Source organism: Lactuca saligna, chromosome 2 (genome assembly GCF_052625555.1).
Source record: "Lactuca saligna cultivar CGN05327 chromosome 2, ASM5262555v1, whole genome shotgun sequence".
NCBI classification, from domain to species: Eukaryota; Viridiplantae; Streptophyta; class Magnoliopsida; order Asterales; family Asteraceae; genus Lactuca; species Lactuca saligna.
The window spans coordinates 5,001-15,010 of record NC_136418.1 but is presented as its reverse complement, the minus strand read 5'-3'; positions in this window follow the sequence as shown (position 1 = coordinate 15,010).

Below are 10,010 nucleotides of genomic sequence, written 5' to 3'. Positions count from 1 at the left end.
ATCTGACGATCCAACATTGTTTGAATCATCATTTGCACACCAGCCATTATAATTGGCTCAGGTGCTACTGCTACGACAGGTCTTTGCTCAATCACTGGTGGTTGATTCCTGTTTTCATCAGCATTTCCCACTCCACTTCTTGTTCTCACCATTTTTTATCTACACACCGAATAAGGTGAAATTAGATCCTCATTCACTATAGATATTCAAATCATCCTTATCGCTCCGAAACGTTTATATGCTAGTTCTAATATCGTAGACGTACGCTTAGAATCCTACACACATAAGGTTTCTTGATCCGGTCGGCAACAGACCATAGATCCGAACAAATAATATAATATATGGCAACATATAACATTTAGCACATAAAGCATTTTAGGTAACTTTCCTAAAATAAACTAGTGCTCGTGTCTAAAATATAACAGACACGCATCTCAAAATTTCACTTAGCATTTTAAGTTTAAGTCTAGAAATCCTACAAATTCCTAGTTCGCTTAAACTAATGCTCTGATACCAACTGTGACATCCCCAAAATCTCGGCCAGAAAAGACCGATTTTCATTTATGCTTTTAAAATAAATTCAGAGTAAATCCTTTTGATTTGAAAGAGTTGCGGAATTTGTTCCCAAAAACAAGACGTGATAAAACAATGTTTACCAAAGCATTCCATAAAAGAAATGTATTTTTCATTATATAATCAAAACTCGGGGTGTCATGTTCCGATACAGACCAATAAGCATAAACGATAACATTACAAGTCATTCAACAAATATATACATATGCAGACTTGTAAACAAAACAACTTGATGGTTCATCCATCTTACGCCCTTGCGCCACTTCCTGTAATACAAATAAAACTGAGTGGGTCAGGCTTGGGAGCCTGGTGAGCATATAGGGTTTTCAACCCACAATATATAATTAAATTAATTATTATCAACCAACAATAACCCAGTTACCCATTCCCGTTATTCTCACTTTATGTCCCTAAAATAACTAACACCAGGGACCTAATCTAAGAATATTTTCATCGGGGTGACAACATATGCTGCGGGGGTTCCTCAGCAATATAAGTCAAATAAGGCAACCATGAGGGGGATGGAATACATCGAATGAACACCCAAGTTCATTAACACCTACAGGTTATGAGCCTGCTAGCGTTCCACGGGACTGTCTAGAAAAGTCCATGGTCGTCATCTAAATTCCGCTAGATGACTGGATCAAAACAACAACGAGGCCTCTCATCTGTTTATTACACACCAACTATCTACCCATGTTCTACCCAACATATTAGTAGATAAAAACATACATTTTTATACATATTTTCAAAAACATGTATATCATGTTTGATCAATACATTTTCCATATAACAAACGAGGCACACACACATAACACGTATTTCATATAGAAATAATCAGATCTGTAAGATAGAAGAAAGTGAATATACATTCACACACATAACAACAAAATATACACATAACACGTATCTCGTATAAAATACTTCATAATTATATGTTAGGAGAAAGTAACAACGCGCTCACACGAATAAACAACAATATACTTAATACACTCAAACCATACTTGTATTATTATTGCGTTTATGAAAGGTAGTATACACTCACTTGATCAGAAGATGATCGGACAACACTACGACTTGCAAAAGTAGTAATCCTCAGCAGATCTGGAAGATCTCTACAAAAATCGAACTTCTCGCGGGCAGAGCTTCGGCTCGGAAACCGCACTTCTCGGGATCTTCGAGATCTCGGGACTTGCTTCGGGACTCAGGAATATTACCGGGGCTTTAGGATGTTTCTGGCATGCAAATCGAGGGAAAACGGGAGAGAGAATGGAGAAAAATAGCAAAGAAACTCGGCAGCCTCGCATCCTATTTATAGGAGGCTGATGCCTCGGAGTACGCGGGGCGTACGCCAGTACGTGGGGCGTACTGGTCCGAAATCGTCACTGCGTTCGTCATCCGAAGTCCTCGAGTACGAGTGTCGACATCTTCGCTGTACGCGGGGCGTACTCCGGATGAGTCCGGTGACTCGCCTTTGGATAAGGCCGGATTTTCCAATTAAAATTAAATACAAATTATTTAATAAACTTCAGAAATTCATATCTTCTTCATACGAACTCCGTTTTCGACGTTCTTTATATCCACGCGAAGGTGAGACTACGCTCTACAACTTTCGTTTAGATTCCGTCGGCTAATTTTGAATTTATTTTTAATAGGCCGGGACAGAAAGTTTCGTTATAAATTCATAACTTCTTCGTTTGACGTCTGTTCTCGCCTAACTTTTTCTCGTTTAGATCACTAAGGCTAAATATCGCTTTAACGTAAATTTCATTTGTTACGTTATTTAGCGGTGCCGGTTCTGTCGCGAAATTTCGACAGGTCATAACTTCTTCGTTATAACTCGAATTTCGGAATTTTTATATCTTCAGAAACTTTGTTTCAACTACTACAACATTATCTAAAGATATCAAGTTTATTTTACACTTAAATTTTGACGCTTATTTTTATTCTTAATTAATCAAACCACATAATTAAGCAATTAAGCACAAAACACATAATACTCAAATAATACACTTCTATTATTTCAAAATGGGTTACAAAGGTTAACCTAGACTATTTCATTGCTAAAAATGGCAAGCCCAGAAACACAGCCGTTACAACTATCCCGATTACCCATTCCCATTATCCTCACTTTACGTCCCTAAAACAACATCTATCTCAAGGGACCTAATCTAGGATTTTCATCGGGACGGACATTACTGCTAAGGGGTTTCCTCAACAATAGGTATCCTAAAGGCAACCATGAGGGGGATAGAGTACACCGGTGAACACATCGTTCACAACACCTACAGGTTATGAACCTGCTAGCGTTCCACGAGACTGTCTAGAAGGAGTCTGTGGTCGTTATCCATACTCCGCTGAATAACTAGGTCAACAACAACAACATCGAGGCCTCTCATCTATTTATTACACACCAACTATCTACCCATGTTCTACCCAACATATTAGTAGATAAAAATATATATTTTTATACATAGTTTAAAACCTGTATAGCATTTTCATCCAATACATATTTCACATAACAGATGAGGCATACCCACATAACACGTATTTCATAGAAAACAATTCAGATCTATGAGATTGAAAAGAGTGAATATACATTAACGCACATAACAACAAAATTATACACATAACACGTATTTCGTATAAAATACTTCATAATTATGCATTAAAAGAAATTAACTACACACTCACTTGATCAGAAGATGATCGGACAACACTACGATTTGTAAAAGTAGTAATCCTCAGCAGATATGAAAGATCTCTACAAAAATCGAACTTCTCGCGGGCAGAGCTTCGGCTCGGAAACCGCACTTCTCGGGATCTTCGGGATCTCGGGACTTGCTTCAGGACTTGGGAATATTATCGGGGCTTCGGGGTATTTCTGGCACGCAAAACGATGCAAAACAGGAGAGAGAAGGGAGAAAAATAGCAAAGGAGCCGGCTACCCTTGCATCCTATTTATAGGAGGCTGATGCCTCGCAGTATGCGGGGCGTACTGCCTCCGAAACGTCACTGCATGCGTCATCCGAAGTCCTCGAGTGTGAGTGTCAACACTCTTCGCTGTACGCGAGGAGTACTCCGGATGAGCCCGGTGACTCGCCTTCGGATAAGGCCGTATTTAATAATTAAATTTAATTATTAATTATTTAATAAACTTCGGAAATTCATATCTTCTTCATACGAACTCCGTTTTCGACGTTCTTTATATCCACGCGAAGGTGAGACTACGCTCTACAACTTTCGTTTAGACTTCGTCGGCTAATTTTGACTATATTTTTATTATTTATTTTTAATAGGCCGGGACAGAAAATTTCGTTATAAATGCATAACTTCTTCGTTTGACGTCCGTTCTCGCTTAACTTTTTATCGCTTTGATACTTACAACGAGATCTTCGATTCTCATTTAGATCACTAAGGCTAAATATCGCTCTAACGTAGATTTCACTTTTTACGTCATTCAGCGGTGCCGGTTCTGTCGCGAAACTTCGACAGGTCATAACTTCTTCGTTATAACTCGGATTTCGGCATTCTTTATATCTTCGGAAACCTTGTTTCAACTACCACAACATTATCTAAAGATATCAAGTTTATTATACACTTAAATTTTGATGCTTATTTTTATTCTTAATTAATCAAACCACATAATTAAGCAATTAAGCACAAAACACATAATACTCAAATAATACACTTCTATTATTTCAAAACGGGTTACAAAGGTTAACCTAGACTATTACAATGCTAAAAATGGCAAGCCCAGAATCACAGGCGTTACACAATCGTAGCTCTTTCAAAGTCTCTCGGAATTGAGATGATTATGATACGCCATATAAGATAAGTGATCATATAATCCTCTGTTCTCATGATATCAGCTGGACAAACACATGGAACATGGTCTTACTTATTGTCCAACATTTGTTCCTCGATCTCTGATTTGTTTCAACATAGAACTAAATTGCACACATCAATTAGGTTCTGACCGAGCCCAGTACATAGGCCAAAACCAAATCATCAAGGGGCCCAGATATCGCTTCTATTTCTAGAAGGAACAGATAAACTTCGATGGATATGCTCGTACTAACTACTTGTTGAATTATTCACAAAGGCATGTTTTATAACATCGAGTTACCAATTCGTTTTCGTACAATCAATGAATAACCAACTCATAGTCAAAAACTCATATCTCTAGGTTTGCAGATTTATATGATATTATCGTCTCATGATCACTCGAGATAAATTCCATGAAGTGATGCAAGTGAGCGTGGGTTGAATCCAATACTCAGCCCTTATGAGTACTCATGAATGTTGTAGCAACCATTGCACTGTCTAAAGCACTTTAGACAAATCATACAAGCCAAATTCATGACAGTCTTGATTCATATCTACTTCCAACATATGACTGACTGTGGATGGTTTGAATAATATGATATATACCATAACATAATTATTCTGGAAGTCAAAACATGCAAAGTGAAACACAAGAATAATACTAATCTTATATGGCCCCTACACTTTGAGTGTAAATAAAACACCTTTTATTTAAGCACCATATTGATTACTGATTATTTATGTTTCGATTAATCAACTTTATGCTTGAATTAAAACATTAGTTGTCCCATGCTCCAAGCATGTACACTATGGTTTTCCAAACAACAATTATGCCATACTCCAAGTATGCATACTATGTGTACATATGGTCCTCTCTTTGTGAAATAGATCCATTGACAATATTCCAATGATGATCATTTCACAATTCCAATCCTTGTTGTAAATGCAAGAATACCAAACTCTTGCCATTTACTGTAATCTGTTAGATTCTAAACTTATATGCAATGATCCCCTTATAATGACTATGCACAGAAGTCACAAAGACTTGGTAACAGACATTACAAAGCATTTCCAATGGAAAACAATTCCATGGAAATGAAGTCTCAAATTCAAAGTACATTCCTTTGAACATCCTTCTTAGCATTAAGTTCTTTAATCTTACACAAATTCTAAAATAACTTCCACCTATGGAGACAATTCTATATTACCATTTTGACCATTACTTCTGAACAAGAGTTTCCTCTTTTAAAAATATGTCAATATGGTCCTTACTCTATACTTTTAATTTTCCATGAGCAACCAATGTTTGGTAAACCTCAGATTGTCCTCGACAATTTGCTTAATCATTTTAGTCATTTCCAGTTCTATTCCTTTTTCCCTTTTAATGCCCTAAGCATTAGGAAAATTTAGAACGGATGAATATTATAGTACATGCAATCGATCCTATATCCGAAGCATATGGGACACGATTCATGCTATAAAATTTTTATTTGCCATGTTCTCAAAATTCGAACTATAGAGAGGTATGTCGTAATCATAATCGAATTTTGTGAATGCAACATATATAGAAATTCCTTATGTTGAACAATTCAACATAACATTCATATATATCCTTGACTAAAGTCGATAAAACTCAATCTAAGCTGGTAGAATTGGAACGAAGTATAAAATCCTCTCCCTTAATTATAGCAAAACAGTTTTTTCAAGGCAAATTGAAACTTTTGTTTTCTATAATTAATATTGCTGACTTGCAACACTTAACATAATAATCATGCTCCCACTAGCATAATGATTATTATCTTACTAGCATAACACTTATGCTCCCACTAGCTTTGACATGTACTCAGAAATCAACTGGACTTCTAGAAATCAATACTTTATTGACTTTCTTACCAAAGTTCATATTTCTGATACTAGATTGTTTTGATAAGACTTTTATCAAAATCATACACCTTTCCTTAGATAGCTTACATGTTTGTCTAGACCTTTTGCAATTCTCACTAGTTAGTGTGCCGGTTAACCACACACGCTCCACTAACTATATGAGAATGCAAATATCACAACCGCTATCTACTTAAAATCTTCTTAGTGGAAGCGTTTCCTCACCATTATTTTCATGAATCGAAGAGATACCTTATGACACTTAGATTTTATGGTGTATGTGTTCTTTTCCATGTGAATTTTGTCAAACCATAATCACAGGACTAGGTTAGTGACACTTCCAAATTCATATGGACTGAACTTGTGCAATCTTAATTTCTTGCCACCCGGCAGCACAAGGGCCTACCATTGCTTCCAAGTTGTTATGCAAACAGTCGAGAACTCTCAGAACTCCAATGCAAAGCCAACCTTAATTGGGATGAGCACAGAATATGTCAACACGATAGGTTACAAACCTCAAGTCGTGGGCTAGTGATTGACAAAGCTCTTGATTAGTTCTTGAACCTATCGTATGATCTTTTTAAGACTCCCACTGACCTTGACATATATGATTCTCTTTGTCAATAACCATTCCTTGACAAAAGTAATATTCAATAGTTAGTGCGGATTCTTATCAAGTTAAACACTTCCCATAATTGGACTTAGTTGGTCTTTGTTTTATCCAAAACATCACAGCTAACCAACCTCAAATGTATGAGAGTAGGACACATCTTACTCTACATTTGACAAGTGTTATGAACTTTATAAAGACTATGTCACTCAATTTACAATCTTGGAGTATAACTCAAGGATTTGTTTTTGGAACGAAGTATGGCTTATCTTTTGATTTAACCATTTCAACAATTCACGATTCCTCTCCTCAACCAACATACACACTAAGGTGTCCTTAGAGGATCAATTGTGATATGGTTCCATAATCACTAAGTTAACCATAAAACAAAATACACAAGTACTCTCCCATATCTTCAGATTGGAGAAACTTTTATCTTTCTGCTTTATTTGATTCTTCTTATTCATTCTGCCATACATTGAATCTTTTCCAATATTTCAGAATTACACTTAAACTCGTAAAAATAACCATATTTACTAAACTTTAGTAAATCATAATGAATAATCTTATCAACCTCTGTGGTGGACCTGACCAACACACAACCAAGTTTACCTAATCTCTTAGTCCTTCGCTTGACTCACATGCAAATGTGAACAAGGAATTAGTCTTAATTTACCAAAGATGAAAATTCTCATTCATCACATAATACAACTTGCACGATTCCAAGTTTCTATCCAACTGAAACTTGGGTGATGAGAATTTTTCCTTATTTGGTAAATTATGACACTACCACTAATGAAAGAATCAAATCCATTTACCCATATTGCTTATCAATGGAAACATATAAGTAACAACCTTTTTCACAAATGTCATTGTAAGGATACTTAAAATAAATAAAATCAAAACCATTTTATTTTATTTTAAAACTTTGTGGAAAAATTATCCTTAAAATACATATGGAAAACTTGTTGTTATCTATTCCTAAGCAATATATATAACTCTTAAGTAACAACTCAAAATTCTGATCACCAAACCATGTGATCGAAATCCATCTTCACGATCAGAATCAGCATATACTTCCTTTAAATTTCTTCACTCTTCTTTGATTCTTAAACATCAATATGTGACCCAGTCACATCATGCAATAAGAATCTCAGAATAGAAACTTAATAAAGTTAGATAATGGACTTTACCTAAAGCAGAGTCAAACATTTGACTTTACTATCCTTATGGACTTTTAGGTAATTTTGGCAGCTTCGCAACCGATGCCCTTCCTTTGGCAACAGAAACATATGGACTCTTTGGAAACGATACACGGGACTATCACAAACTTAGCCTTTACCATTTGGTCAACCGAGTTGACTATGGCTAATCCCTTTCATTTGGGAAGAGAAAGGTTTTCTGTACTTCCAATGTTACCATTGTCAATATCCATGGAAGTTTGGGAACTTGATCTTCCAATCAAATTTTTCTTTACCAATGATCCAAATCATTTCTGATTCAACATCATCAAGCAAATAGGTAAGATCATTAAGGGTCATGTCGTGATCTGTTATCAGGGAGTGACCAAGTCAACAGCCAGCTACCTTGAGACTTCGACACCCGACTCTCCCGGCTTGTCAATATGTGACTTAATCTACAAGACCTAAGCACATATAGAATTTGTTTGCCAATAGGGATTGAGTGACTTAGAACTTATCATGTCTTGAAACTTGTGGGATAGGGAGATTTATTGGAGTAGGTGAAGGAAGTGAAGTATGATTTTCAGTCCCACTAATGCACAACAAAAGGATTGATCTTTCACCTCGATTGCCATTCGAGATATCATCTTCATTAGGAAGCTTCTTCCCAAAGATTTGGGAAGACCATAGCTGTCTAAACTAGACATCTATAATGGGAGAAATTCAAGTTAGTTGATTTAAAGTCCTTAATATAACACCCAATATGAAATATTAAGGCTAGGACCCAATAACCTATTTATAACTGGAAGAGGGATGTTGTAATCCAAACTATAAAATAGTTAAAGGTAGGTAAATGACGATTTACCAATTTCCACCATGAAAAACGAAATATAATTAAGTTTTAATTGGATTTGAAACTCTTAGATCTTTTGAGATACATTGAACTTTCAATGGCATGTTTGAATCTCGATTGTGCCCTCTCAAGTTTGTGACTGGGATGCCGAGGATCACAAACAAGGTGTGAATAACCATACAAATTGACTTGGTACCCTCAACAATATTACCTAATCGATGTGCCGGTTAACCACACACACTCCACCGATCTATAATAAAGTCAAGTTACCCTTTGCCACTCTTACTAGTCCATGTTAGTGTGCCGGTTAACCACACATGCTCCACTAACGACTTGGTAAGGTACAAAGTGTAATTTAATGGGATAGCACCAATTTCACGTTTTCCTAAAGTAACTAAGATTGGGAATTTATAATGTACTGTTACTTTATAATTCATTATACTTTAGTGAGTATTTAAAGTCGTATCCTACCCGTTCGGCTAACGACCCTCCACTGATTAAGGAAGCGGTGGGTGAGAGTGGACACCCATTAAGTCACCATTTTATAGGCAACAACCTTATACCCCCTTATAGACTGGTTGCGTGAATGAGGCATACTAACGGTAAGAATGACATATTCTTATACATATCTATATAATTAAAATTATAATAATAGTATAAAGGTGTATTTTAAACATTTAAAATACTTGGTGGTTTAGGGTTTAGGGGTTTAGGGTTTAGGGTTTGGGTTTAGGGTTTAGGGTTTAGGGTTTAGGTTTTAAGTTTTAGGGTTTGGGGTTTAGGGTTTAGGGTTTAGGGTTTAGGGTTTGGGGGGGGGGGGTTAGGGTTTAGGGGCTTAGGGTTTAGGGTTTAGGGTTTTAGGGTTTAGTGAGTATTTAAAGTCGTATCCTACCCGTTCGGCTAACGACCCTCCACTGATTAAGGAAGCGGTGGGTGAGAGTGGACACCCATTAAGTCACCATTTTATAGGCAACAACCTTATACCCCCTTATAGACTGGTTGCGTGAATGAGGCATACTAACGGTAAGAATGACATATTCTTATACATATCTATATAATTAAAATTATAATAATAGTATAAAGG